The following is an 11,053-nucleotide window of genomic DNA, read 5'->3' on the forward strand; positions in this document are numbered from 1 at the left end:
TGTGGGTGGAGGGGACCCCAGGCAATGAGAGGGGAGAGAGGAGGCCCGTCCTAGGTCTGAAAGGGGGTGTGGGCGGGCTCTGGAGACAAAGGCCCCGAGGGGGGAATGCTTGGGCACAGTGGTCCTGTAGTGGAAGCAGGAAGGAGGAATGGGGAGCAGGGAGAGAAGGCCTGTGGCCACCACTTTGTGGAGGAAGAAGCTGAGGGCGGGAGGGACCCAGGGCCCCTCCTCAGCCAAGGGCAGTGTGGGTCTCAGGCACTTCACCCCCGACAGTCCCTTGGCCCAGTTACTATGTCACCATGGGCTGTGGACGGGCACACTGTGTCCTGGTGTCCATCCTGGCTGGCTGGGCCACCTCTCGCTCCCTCCTTTCAGGGTCCTGGCGGTCCTTGTCGGTGACATGGCTGAATGGTCCCTGCTTTCATTCTTCCTTCGACCCCATGCGCCTCCCATCTCGGACCTGCCCTTGTCTGAGGGGGACACACTGGACCCCCTTCACTGCTCTGCCCTGTTCTTGTGACCCCATGGGGCTTTCGAAGTTCCCCAGCTATGCCCACTGTCATTCCACCTCCCTGCCTTTGCCCATGCTCTTCCCTCTTCCTAGCAAACCCTTCACAGCCTCTATGATTATTACACTGTCATGATTACTGTGGCTCTATAATAAATATTGAAGTCAGGTATTTTAATTACTCTTCACTGTCTTCTTTTACAACATATTTTTCTTCTTTGCATTTCCATATGAAATTTATTTTACTTATTTTATTTTTTTAAGGGCCCCACCCCTGAATGTTCCCAAGATGGAGTCAAATTAGAGCTGCAGCTGCAGGCCTACACCACAGCCACAGCAATGCCAGATATGAGCCACATCTGCAAACTACACCGCAGCTCATTGCAGGAGACATTGGATCGTCAACCCACTGAGCGGGACCAGGGATCAAACCTTCGTCCTCATGTATGCTAGGTGGGTTCGTTACTGCTGAGCCACAAAGAGAACTACTCCATATGAATTTTAGAATCTGTTTGTCAAAAAAAAAAAAAAAAGTGCAGGAAGTTCCTGTCATGGCATAGCAGAAATGAAACCGACTAGGAACTACGAGATTGCGGGTTTGATCCCTGGCCTGGCTCCGTGAGTTAAGGATCTGGAGTTGCCGTGAGCTGTGGTGTAGGTGGCAAGCACGGCTCGGATCCTGCATTGCTGTGGCTGTGGTGTAGCCCAGCAGCTGTAACTCTGATTAGACTCCTAGCCGGGGAACTTCCATATGCCATGGGTGAAGCCCTAAAAAGGGCAAAAAGGCCAAAAAAAAAAAAGTGCAATGATTTTTCTTGGAACCAGTATTAATCTATAGATTAATTTGGGAATAATTGGCATCTTAATAGTATTGAGTCTTAAGACCCTTGAATATGATATATTTCTCATTTATTGAGGCCTTCTTTTTTTTTTTTTTGGTCTTTTTGCCTTTTCTAGGGTCACACCAGCGGCATATGGAGATTCCCAGGCTAGGGGTTGAATCGGAGCTGTACCCCCCAGCCTACACCAGAGCAACAGTATGCGGGATCCGAGCCACATTTGCAACCTACACCACAGCTCAAGGCAATGCTGGATCTTTAACCAGCTGAGCGAGACCAGGGATCAAACCCACAACCTCATGGTTCCTAGTCAGATTCGTTAACCACTGAGCCATGATGGGACTGCTATTGAGGCCTTCTTTAATTTCTCTCAGCAGTGTTTTGTCATTTTCAATGACCGAGTCTTGCACATATAAGAGGCTGGAACATCCCTTGGCCCTGCCATTGGCAGGCACCCTGTCTGGAGGGAGAAGTTCTTCTGGGTGCCAGCACAGATGATGACATCACAGTGTGTCAGGGATACCACCTGCCTGCCTTGTAAGTTTGTATGGAAATGTATTTGTCAAAGTGGGAGAGTACATCATATTATATTTAACAAATACCTTGATTTATTACTTTTATTTATTTATTTATTTATTGTCCTTTTTTAGGGCCGAACCTGCAGCATATGGAGGTTCCCAGGCTAGGGGTTAAATCGGAGCTGAAGTCGCTGGCCTACATCCCAGCCACAGCAACACAGGATCTGAGCCACATCTGCAACCTACACCACAGCTCACAGCAATGCTGGATCCTTAACCCACTGAGTGAGGCCAGGGATGGACCCTGTGTCCTCATGGATGCTAGTCAGGTTCGTTTCTGCTGAGCCGCGACGGGAACTCCAATTTATTACTTTTAGACATTTAGCCTTCTGTGGGTCCTCCATTTGTATTTTAACCCTTTGCTTCACAAATGTTATGGGTTGGGTCTGGCCTCAGAAACAGAGAAGACATAGATTTCAAAATATTATAATATGCTACAACAACATAGTAATAAAAAAGAGTGTGGGCCTGGGCATGGATTAGATAGACAGAATAGTCAAGAAGAAATTAGGTGTTCTTTTTGAAAGAGAAAAACGGGAGGTCCTGCTGTAGTGCAGGGGGTTAAGAATCTGACTTAAGGAGTTCCCGTCGTGGCTCAGTGGAAATGAATCTGACTTGTATCCATGAGGAGGTAGATTCGATCCCTGGCCTTGCTCAGTGGGTTAAGGATCCGGTGAGCTGTGGTGTAGGTCGAAGATGTGGCTGGGATCTCGGGTTGCTGTGGCTGTGGTGTAGGCCGGTGGCTACAGCTGCACTCGACCCTTACCCATATGCCACGGGTATGGCCCAAAAAAGACAGACAAACAAACAAAAAAAGAATCTGACTTCAGTGGCTTGGGTCACTGCGTAGGTGCGGGTTTGACCCCTAGCCCAGTGCAGTGGGTTAAAGGATCTGGCATTGCTGTAGCTGTGTCATAGTTCGCATCTGAGCCTCAGATTCAATGCCTAGCCTGGGAATGTCTATATGCCGTGGATGGGGCCATTAAAAAAAAAAAAAGACATACCAGATTTCTCTTGTGGTGAAGCAGGTTAAAGATTTGGCATTGTCACTGCAGTGGCTTAGGTTGCTGCTGTGGTACAGGTTCCATCCCTGGCTGGGAAACTTCCATATGCCCTGTGGGTGCAACAACAACAAAAAAAAGGGGTTCCCGTCGTGGCGCAGTGGTTAACGAATCCGACTAGGAACCATGAGGTTGCGGGTTCGGTCCCTGCCCTTGCTCAGTGGGTTAACAATCCGGCGTTGCCGTGAGCTGTGGTGTAGGTTGCCGACTCGGCTCGGATCCTGCGTTGCTGTGGCTCTGGCGTAGGCCGGTGGCTACAGCTCCGATTCAACCCCTAGCCTGGGAACCTCCATATGCCACGGGAGCGGCCCAAAGAAATAGCAAAAAGCCAAAAAAAAAAAAAAGAAAAAAGAAAGAAAGATAAAAGGAAAACATACAGATAGGAAAGAAAGAATTAAAACTACCTTTATTTCAGACATGATCATTCATGTAGAAGATTAGATAGGATCTCTAGAGATCTAATAGAACCAAAAAGTAGTGTATCAAGGTTGCAGAATACAAGATCAATAAACAACAATTAGGAGTTCCTCTTATGGCTCAGTGGGTAAAGAACCTGGCCAGTGTCCATGAGGATAGGGGTTCCATCCCTGGCCTTGCTCAGTGGGTTAAGGATCCAGCGTTGCCGTGAGCTATGGTGTAGGTCGCAGACACGGCTCTGATCTGGCGTTGCTTTGGCTGTGGTGTAGTCCAGCGGCTACAACTCCGATTCGATCCCTAGCCTGGGAACCTCCATATGCCGCGGGTGCGGCCCTAGAAAAGACAAAAAAAGAAAAAAAGAAGGAAAGAAAAAAAAAGAATCAGCACTGACTGCAAGCTTCGGTGTAAGTTGCAAAATTGGTTCAGATCTGGATGTGGCGTTGTTGTGGCTGTAGTGTAGACCGGCAGCTGTAGCTCTGATTTGACCCCTAGCCTGGGAACTTCCATATGCTGTGGGTGGGGACCTAAAAAAAAGGAAATATTTAGGGAAAAACATGACAGTAATGTGTGAGACCCATACATGGAAAACTGCAAAATATTGCAATTTTTTTCTTTCCTTTTTTTGGCCAACCAGAGGCCTTTGGTATGCTCCATGAAATCAGATCTGAGCATTAACCCACTGTGCCAGGCTGGAGATAGAACCTGCATCCCAGTACTCCCAAGAGGCTGCTGATCCCATTGTGCCACTGAGGGAACACTGCCAAAAGAAATTTTAAAAGGCCGTAGAGTGTCTGCTGTGGCGCAGTGGGTTAATGATCTGGCTTGTCTCTGTGGTATTGTTGTTGGATCTCAACCTGGCACAGTGGGTTAAAGAATCTGGTCTCGCTGCTTCTGTGGATACAAGATGAAGCTCAAATGCACAATGCAGCTCAGATGCAACATGCAGCTCAGATTCTATTCCTGGCTGGGGAATTTCCAATATGTTGAGAGTTTGGCCAAAAAAGGAAAAATAAAATAAAATGCCTTAATAAATGGGAAATATATCATGTGCAGGGGTCGCAAGACTCAATACTATCATCTATAATCCTTTCATCTGGAGGATGAACATTTTATTTTTTTATTTTTATTTATTTTTATTTTTTGTCTTTTGTTGTTGTTGTTGTTGTCGTTGCTATTTCTTGGGCCGCTTCCCCGGCATATAGAGGTTCCCAGGCTAGGGGTTGAATCGGAGCTGTAGCCACCGGCCTACGCCAGAGCCACAGCAACGAAGGATCCGAGCCGCGTCTGCAACCTACACCACAGCTCACGGCAACGCCGGATCCTTAACCCACTGAGCGAGGGCAGGGACTGAACCCGCAACCTCATGGTTCCTAGTCGGATTCGTTAACCACTGCGCCACGACGGGAACTCCTATTTTTTTATTTTTATCTTTATTTTTATTTTTTGTCTTTTTGCCTTTTCTAGGGCCGCTCCCATGGTATATGGAGGTTCCCAGGCTAGGGGTTGAATCGGAGCTGTAGCCACCGGCCTACGCCAGAGCCACAGCAACTCGGGATCCGAGCCACATCTGCAACCTACACCACAGCTCACGGCAACACCAGATCCTTAACCCACAGAGCAAGTGCCAGGGACCGAACCTGCAACCTCATGGTTCCTAATCGGATTCTTTAACCACTGAGCCACGACGAGAACTCCTGAGGATGAAAGTTTTATGTTTTGCTTTCAGTCTCTTAAAAAATACATTCTTTTATGGTTACAAAGGTGAAGTTAAATGATATATACAACTTTTTAACCTGCTTTGTTTTCTTAATATTGTGTAATAAGGGAGTTCCTGTTGTGGTTCAGCAGAAACTAATACAACTAGTATCCATGAGGACTCGGGTTCAATCCTTGCCCTTGCTCAGTGGGTCGGGGATCTGGCGTTGCTGTGAGATGTGGTGTAGCTCGCAAGCTTGGCTTGCATCCTGTGTTGCTGTGGCATAGGCACCAGCTGCAGCTCTGATTGGACCCCTAGCTTGGGAACTTCCATATGCTGAGGGTGCAGCTGTAAAAAGCAAAAAAGTACGAAAAACAAACACCCCCCCCAAACATTATGTAATAAATATTTTCCTATGCTACTAAAAATCCTTCATTCATTAAGGGCTGCCAAATTGGAGTTCCTTTTGTGGCTCAGCTGGTTAAGGACCTGATCCTGTCTCTGTGAGGATGCGGGTTCCATCCCTGGCCTCACTCAGGATCTGGATATCCAGCTCATATCCGGTTTTGCTGTGACTGTGGCCTAGGCCGCAGGTGCAGATCCAATTTGACCTCTGGCCCGGGTGTTTCTACATGCCACAGGTGTGGCCATAAAAAAAATAATGATTTAATCCAAAATAGCTCATAGACTACAATTTAAAAGCTAAAACTATAAAACTTACAGAAGCAGGCATGGGAGAAAATTTTGTCATCTTGGGTTAGGCAAAGTTTGCTTAGATAGAATCTACATCGAATGCACAATCCATAAAGGAACAAATGGATAAGTTGAACTTGATCAAAATTCAAAAATTTTTCTCTTGAAAAGACAATGCATTGGAGAAGAGACTTGTGGTTGCCAAGAGGGAGGGGGAGGGACTGGGAGGGACTGGGAATTTGGGGTTAATAGATGCGAACTATTACCTTTGGAATGGATAACCAATGGGATCCTGCTGTATAGCACTGGGAACTATGTCTGGTCACTTGTGATGGAGCCTGATAATGGGAGAAAAAAGAATGTATACATGTATGTGTGACTGGGTCACCTTGCTGTGCAGTAGAAAATTGACGGAACACTGTAGAGCAGCTATAATGGAAAAAATAAAAATCATTATATAAAAAAAGACAATGCAAATCACTTATCTGATAGAGAATTTATATACATAATATATACAGAATGCTCAAAACTTAATAATAAAACAACCCCCGCCTCCGAAAAAAAAAAAAAAGACAGGCAAAAGATTTGAACACAAATTTTACCAAAGAACATATACAGATGGCAAATAAGCATGTAAACAGTGCCCAATTATATTAGTCATTTGGGTAATGCAAGTTAAAATCATGATGAAGAACCACTATAAACACATTAGAATGTCTAAAGTTAAAAAATCTGACCATACCAACTCTTGGTGAAGATGTGGAAGAAACGGAACTCTCATATACTGTTTGTTTTTAATTTCTCATTTAAATTTTTAATTTATATTTTTTCCCTTTTTTTCTAAGGGCCACACCTGTGGCATATAGACGGTCCCAGGCTAGGGGTGGAATCAGAGCTGCTGCTGTTGGCCTACACCACAGCCAGAGCAACGAAAGGTCTGAGCCACATGTACAATCTACACCACAGCTTGTGGCAATGCTGGATCCTTAACCCACTGAGCAAGGCTGGGGATCAAACCCACATCCTCAGGGATACTAGTCAGGATCTTAACCTACTGAGCCACAATGGGAACTCCTAATTTGTAATTTATATACTACAAGATTCACCTTTTTTTCTAGGTTTTGTTTTGTTTTTGGCCACACCTGTGGCATGTGGAAGTTCCCAGCCTGGGTATCGAATCCATACCACAGCAGTAACCAGAGCCACAGCAGTGACAACACCAGATCCTTCACCCACTGAGACACCAGGGAACGCCTCTCATATCCTGTTTTTTTTTTTCCATCTTTTTAGAGCCACATCCGTGGCATATGCAAAATACCAGGCCAGGGGTCAAATGGGAGCTGTAGCTGCTGGTCTACACCCCAGGCACAGTAACACCAGATCCGAGCGGCATCTGCAACTCACACCACGGCTCAAGTCAATGCCGGATCCTTCACCCACTGAGCAAGGACAGAGATCAAACCTGTGTCTTCATGGAAACTAGTCAAATTCATTTCTGCTGAGCCATGATGGGAACTCCTTATAAACTTTTATTTTTTTTTTTGGTTTATTTTATTTTATTTTTTTTTGCTATTTCTTGGGCCGCTCCCGCGGCATATGGAGGTTCCCAAGCTAGGGGTTGAATCGGAGCTGTAGCTGCCAGTCTACACCAGAGCCATAGCAACGCGGGATCCGAGCCGCGTCTGCGACCTACACCACAGCTCACGGCAACGCCGGATGGTTAACCCACTGAGCAAGGGCAGGGACCGAACCCGCAACCTCATGGTTCCTAGTCGGATTCGTTAACCACTGCGCCACGACGGGAACTCCCATAAACTTTTAATAGAAATGTAAAATGGTAAATAGCATCTTTAGAAAACAGTTTGGGAGAAGTTCCCGTCATGGCTCAGTGGTTAATGAATCTGACTAGAAACTATGAGGTTGTGGGTATGATCCCTGGCCTTGCTCAGTGGGCTAAGGATCTGGCTTGCCGTGAGCTGTGGTGTAGTTTGCAAATGCGGCTCGGATCTGGTGTTGCTGTGCCTCTGGCGTAGGCCAGTGGCTACAGCTCTGATTAGACCCCTAGCTCTGATTAGACCCCTAGCATGGGAACCTCCATGTGCTGCGGGAGCGGCCCTAGAAATGGCAAAAAGACCAAAACAAAAACAAAAACAAAGAAGGGAAGGAAGGAAGAGAAAAAAAAAAAGAGATTTATTTCTCACAGTTCTGAAGGAGGCAGGGAAGTCGAAGACCAAGGTGCTAGTCAATTTGGTTCCTGGTAAGCGCTTCTTTCCTAACTTGCAAATGGCCACTTTCACTGCGTCCTCAAATGGAAGAGAGAGGGAGAAAGAGATATTCTTTTTCTTATCAGGCCACATCCTATCGTATTAGGATTCCACTCTCATGATATCATTTATCGTTATTTTCCTCCTAAACATTCCATCTTCAGATACAGTCACATGGGTAGTTAAGGCTTCACTATATGAATTTGGGGGAGACACCCATCCGTCTATAGCAGACTTCTTTTTTGTCTTTTTAGGGCAACACCCACGGCACATGGAAATTCCCAGACTAGGGGTCAAATCAGAGCTGCAACTGCCAGCCTACACAACTGCCACAGCAATGCAGGATCCGAGCCGCATCTGCATCTGCAACCTACACCACAGCTCATGGCAACGCAGGATCCTTGACCCACTGAGAAAGGCAGGGATCGAATCCACATCCTCGTACATACCAGTCGGATTCATTTTGGCTGTGTCACAACAGGAACTGCCTATGTCCATTACCATGATAGTAGTGGTAGTCTCACAGGTGTAACCAGTTTGAAACTGTGCCCCATAGGGTTGACAGAAACTGGTGACTGACAAATGCTTGAGCTTATCTTACAGAACAGGAGGTAAGGGAACGGCTTGTTAAAAACTCCTCTCCTTGTAACCTGCCTTCACTGATCAAGATCATCTTAATTATTATTATTATTTTTTTGGTCTTTTTGCCTTTTCTAGGGCCGCAGCTGTGACATATGGAGATTCCCAGGCTAGAGGTCTAATAGGATCTGTAGCCACCGGCCTATGCCAGAGCCACAGCAACGCGGGATCCGAGCTGCATCTGCGACCTACACCACAGCTCACAGCAACGTCGGATCCTTAACCCACTGAGCAAGGCCAGGGATGGAACCTGCAACCTCATGGTTCCTAGTCGGATTCGTTAACCACGGCGCCACGACGGGAACTCCAAGATCATCTTAATTATTTAAAAAAAAATTTTTTTTCTTTTTTTTAGGGCTTCGCCTGTGGCATTTGGAAGTTCCCAGACCAGGGGTCGAATCGGAGCTACAGCTGCCAGCCTATGCCACAGCCACAGCAACGACAGATTCAAGCCACATCTGCGAGCTTCACTGCAGCTTGTGGCAATGCTGGTTACTTAATCCACTGAGGCCAGGGATCGAACCTGCATCCTCACAGACATTATGTCAGCTCTTAACCCACTGCAACAACGGGAACTCAATTATTTTGTGACTCCTTAATCACCTCACCTCCTCTAGATAACACTTCTACATATGGATTGCTATAGCTTAATTTTTTTTTTCAGGAATTTGGAGTCAGCTCTTGTCCAGTTTGAGCCAGCTAAGACTTGTTGGGAGCACCAACTCCAAGACTGGGCCTGCACAGGTGTTCGATGAATCACCTTTTGACATCCGAGGACAGATGTCAAAAACTCCATCCTCGGGCATTCCCGTCATGGCTCAGCAGTTAACAAATCTGACTAGCATCCATAAGGACTCAAGTTCGATCCCTGGCCTTGCTCAGGGGATTAAGGATCCGGTGTTGCCGTGAGCTGTGGTGTAGGTCGGTGGATGCGGCTTGGATCTGGCTGTGGTGTAGGCCAGCAACTGCAGCTCCACATTGGACCCCTTGCCTGGGAAACTCCATATCCCTCGGGTGCGTCCCTAAAAAGCAAAAATAAATAAATAAACTCCATCCTCAGATAGCACTAAGCACCTCCACTTTTTAACACAGATCCCATGAACGCCTGCACAGAACCCCAATTATCTCATCTTTCCCCTACCTCCAAACATCTTTCCCAGGCCTAGGACCAACCTGCTTCTTTATCCCATAAGTATCTCAAGCTCCCTTTGGGAAGATGGTGAATAAACACTTTTTCTGCTGCAGATCTCTGTGTCTCAGCGTTTGGCTTGCTGTGTTAAACAAATGAACTTGGTTTGGTAACAACTTGAAAACCTATCAAGGAGTTCCCTTCATGGCTCAGTGGTTAACAAATCCGACTAGGAACCATGAGGTTGCAGGTTCCATCCCTGGCCTCGCTTAGTGGGTTAAGGATCCAACGTTGCCGTGAGCTGTGGTGTACGTTGCAGACTCGGCTCGGATCCAGAGTTGCTGTGGCTGTGTCCCCCCCTCCCCCCAGTGGCTATAGCTCCTATTAGACCCCTAGCCCTGGGAACCTCCATATGCCGCGGGAGTGGCCCGAGAAATGGTAAAAAGACCAAAACAAAACAAACAAGAAAAAACGTATCAAATTTGATGTCTATTAACTTCAATCTCTTAATTTGTTTTTGGTGGGGTTTTTTTGTTTGTTTTGTTTTGTTTTGTTTTGGTCTTTTTGCCTTTTCTTGGGCCACTCCCGTGGCATATGGAGGTTCCCAGGCTAGAGGTCGAATCGGAGCTGTAGCCGCCGGCCTACACCACAGCCACAGGAACTCGGGATCCAAGCCACATCTGTGACCTACCCCACACAGCTCACGGCAATGCTGGATCCTTAACCCACTGAGCGAGGCCAGGGATCGAACCCGCAACCTCATCGTTCCTAGTCGGATTCATTAACCACTGAGCCACAACGGGGACTCCAACCTCAATCCCTTAAAAGGAAAGTTTTTATTAAATTAATAAGAACTGTGTAGGGAGTTCCTTTGGTGGCCCAATTAGTAGTCATGAGGATGCGGGTTCGATCCCTGGTCTTGCTCAGCAGGTCGGGGCATCAGGCATTGCCGTGAGCTGTGGTGTAGGTTGAAGATGCAACTTGGATCACAAGTTGCTGTGGCTGTGGTGCAGGCTGGCAGCTGCAGCTCTGATTTTACCCCTAGCCTGGAAACTTCCATATGCTGCAGGTGTGGCCCTAAAAAGCAAAAAAAAACAAAACAAACAAACAAATAAAAAAGAACTGCGTGGGATTGTGAGGGGGACTGAGTTAAATCCATGAATGAGGTGATACTAAAGGGGCAGAAGACTGGAGTTTCCACTGTGGCATAAGGGGATTGATGACTGTAT

At 46.7% G+C, this 11,053-nt stretch overlaps 1 long non-coding RNA gene across 2 annotated transcripts; it reads left to right on the plus strand.

Moving 5' to 3' along the window:
* The first annotated feature begins 929 nt into the window (after nucleotides 1-929).
* LOC125118555 (uncharacterized) lies at nucleotides 930-9,546 on the plus strand. 2 transcript variants are annotated; one of them, XR_007132849.1, is made up of 3 exons: nucleotides 930-961; nucleotides 1,725-1,884; nucleotides 9,360-9,546. It is a non-coding gene; the product is annotated as an uncharacterized LOC125118555 (long non-coding RNA). The 2 variants fall into 2 exon arrangements; XR_007132850.1 differs by having other exon boundaries at nucleotides 931-961; nucleotides 1,722-1,884.
* Nucleotides 9,547-11,053: the final 1,507 nt, after the last annotated feature.

Source organism: Phacochoerus africanus, chromosome X, assembly GCF_016906955.1.
Source record: "Phacochoerus africanus isolate WHEZ1 chromosome X, ROS_Pafr_v1, whole genome shotgun sequence".
Classification (NCBI taxonomy): Eukaryota; Metazoa; Chordata; class Mammalia; order Artiodactyla; family Suidae; genus Phacochoerus; species Phacochoerus africanus.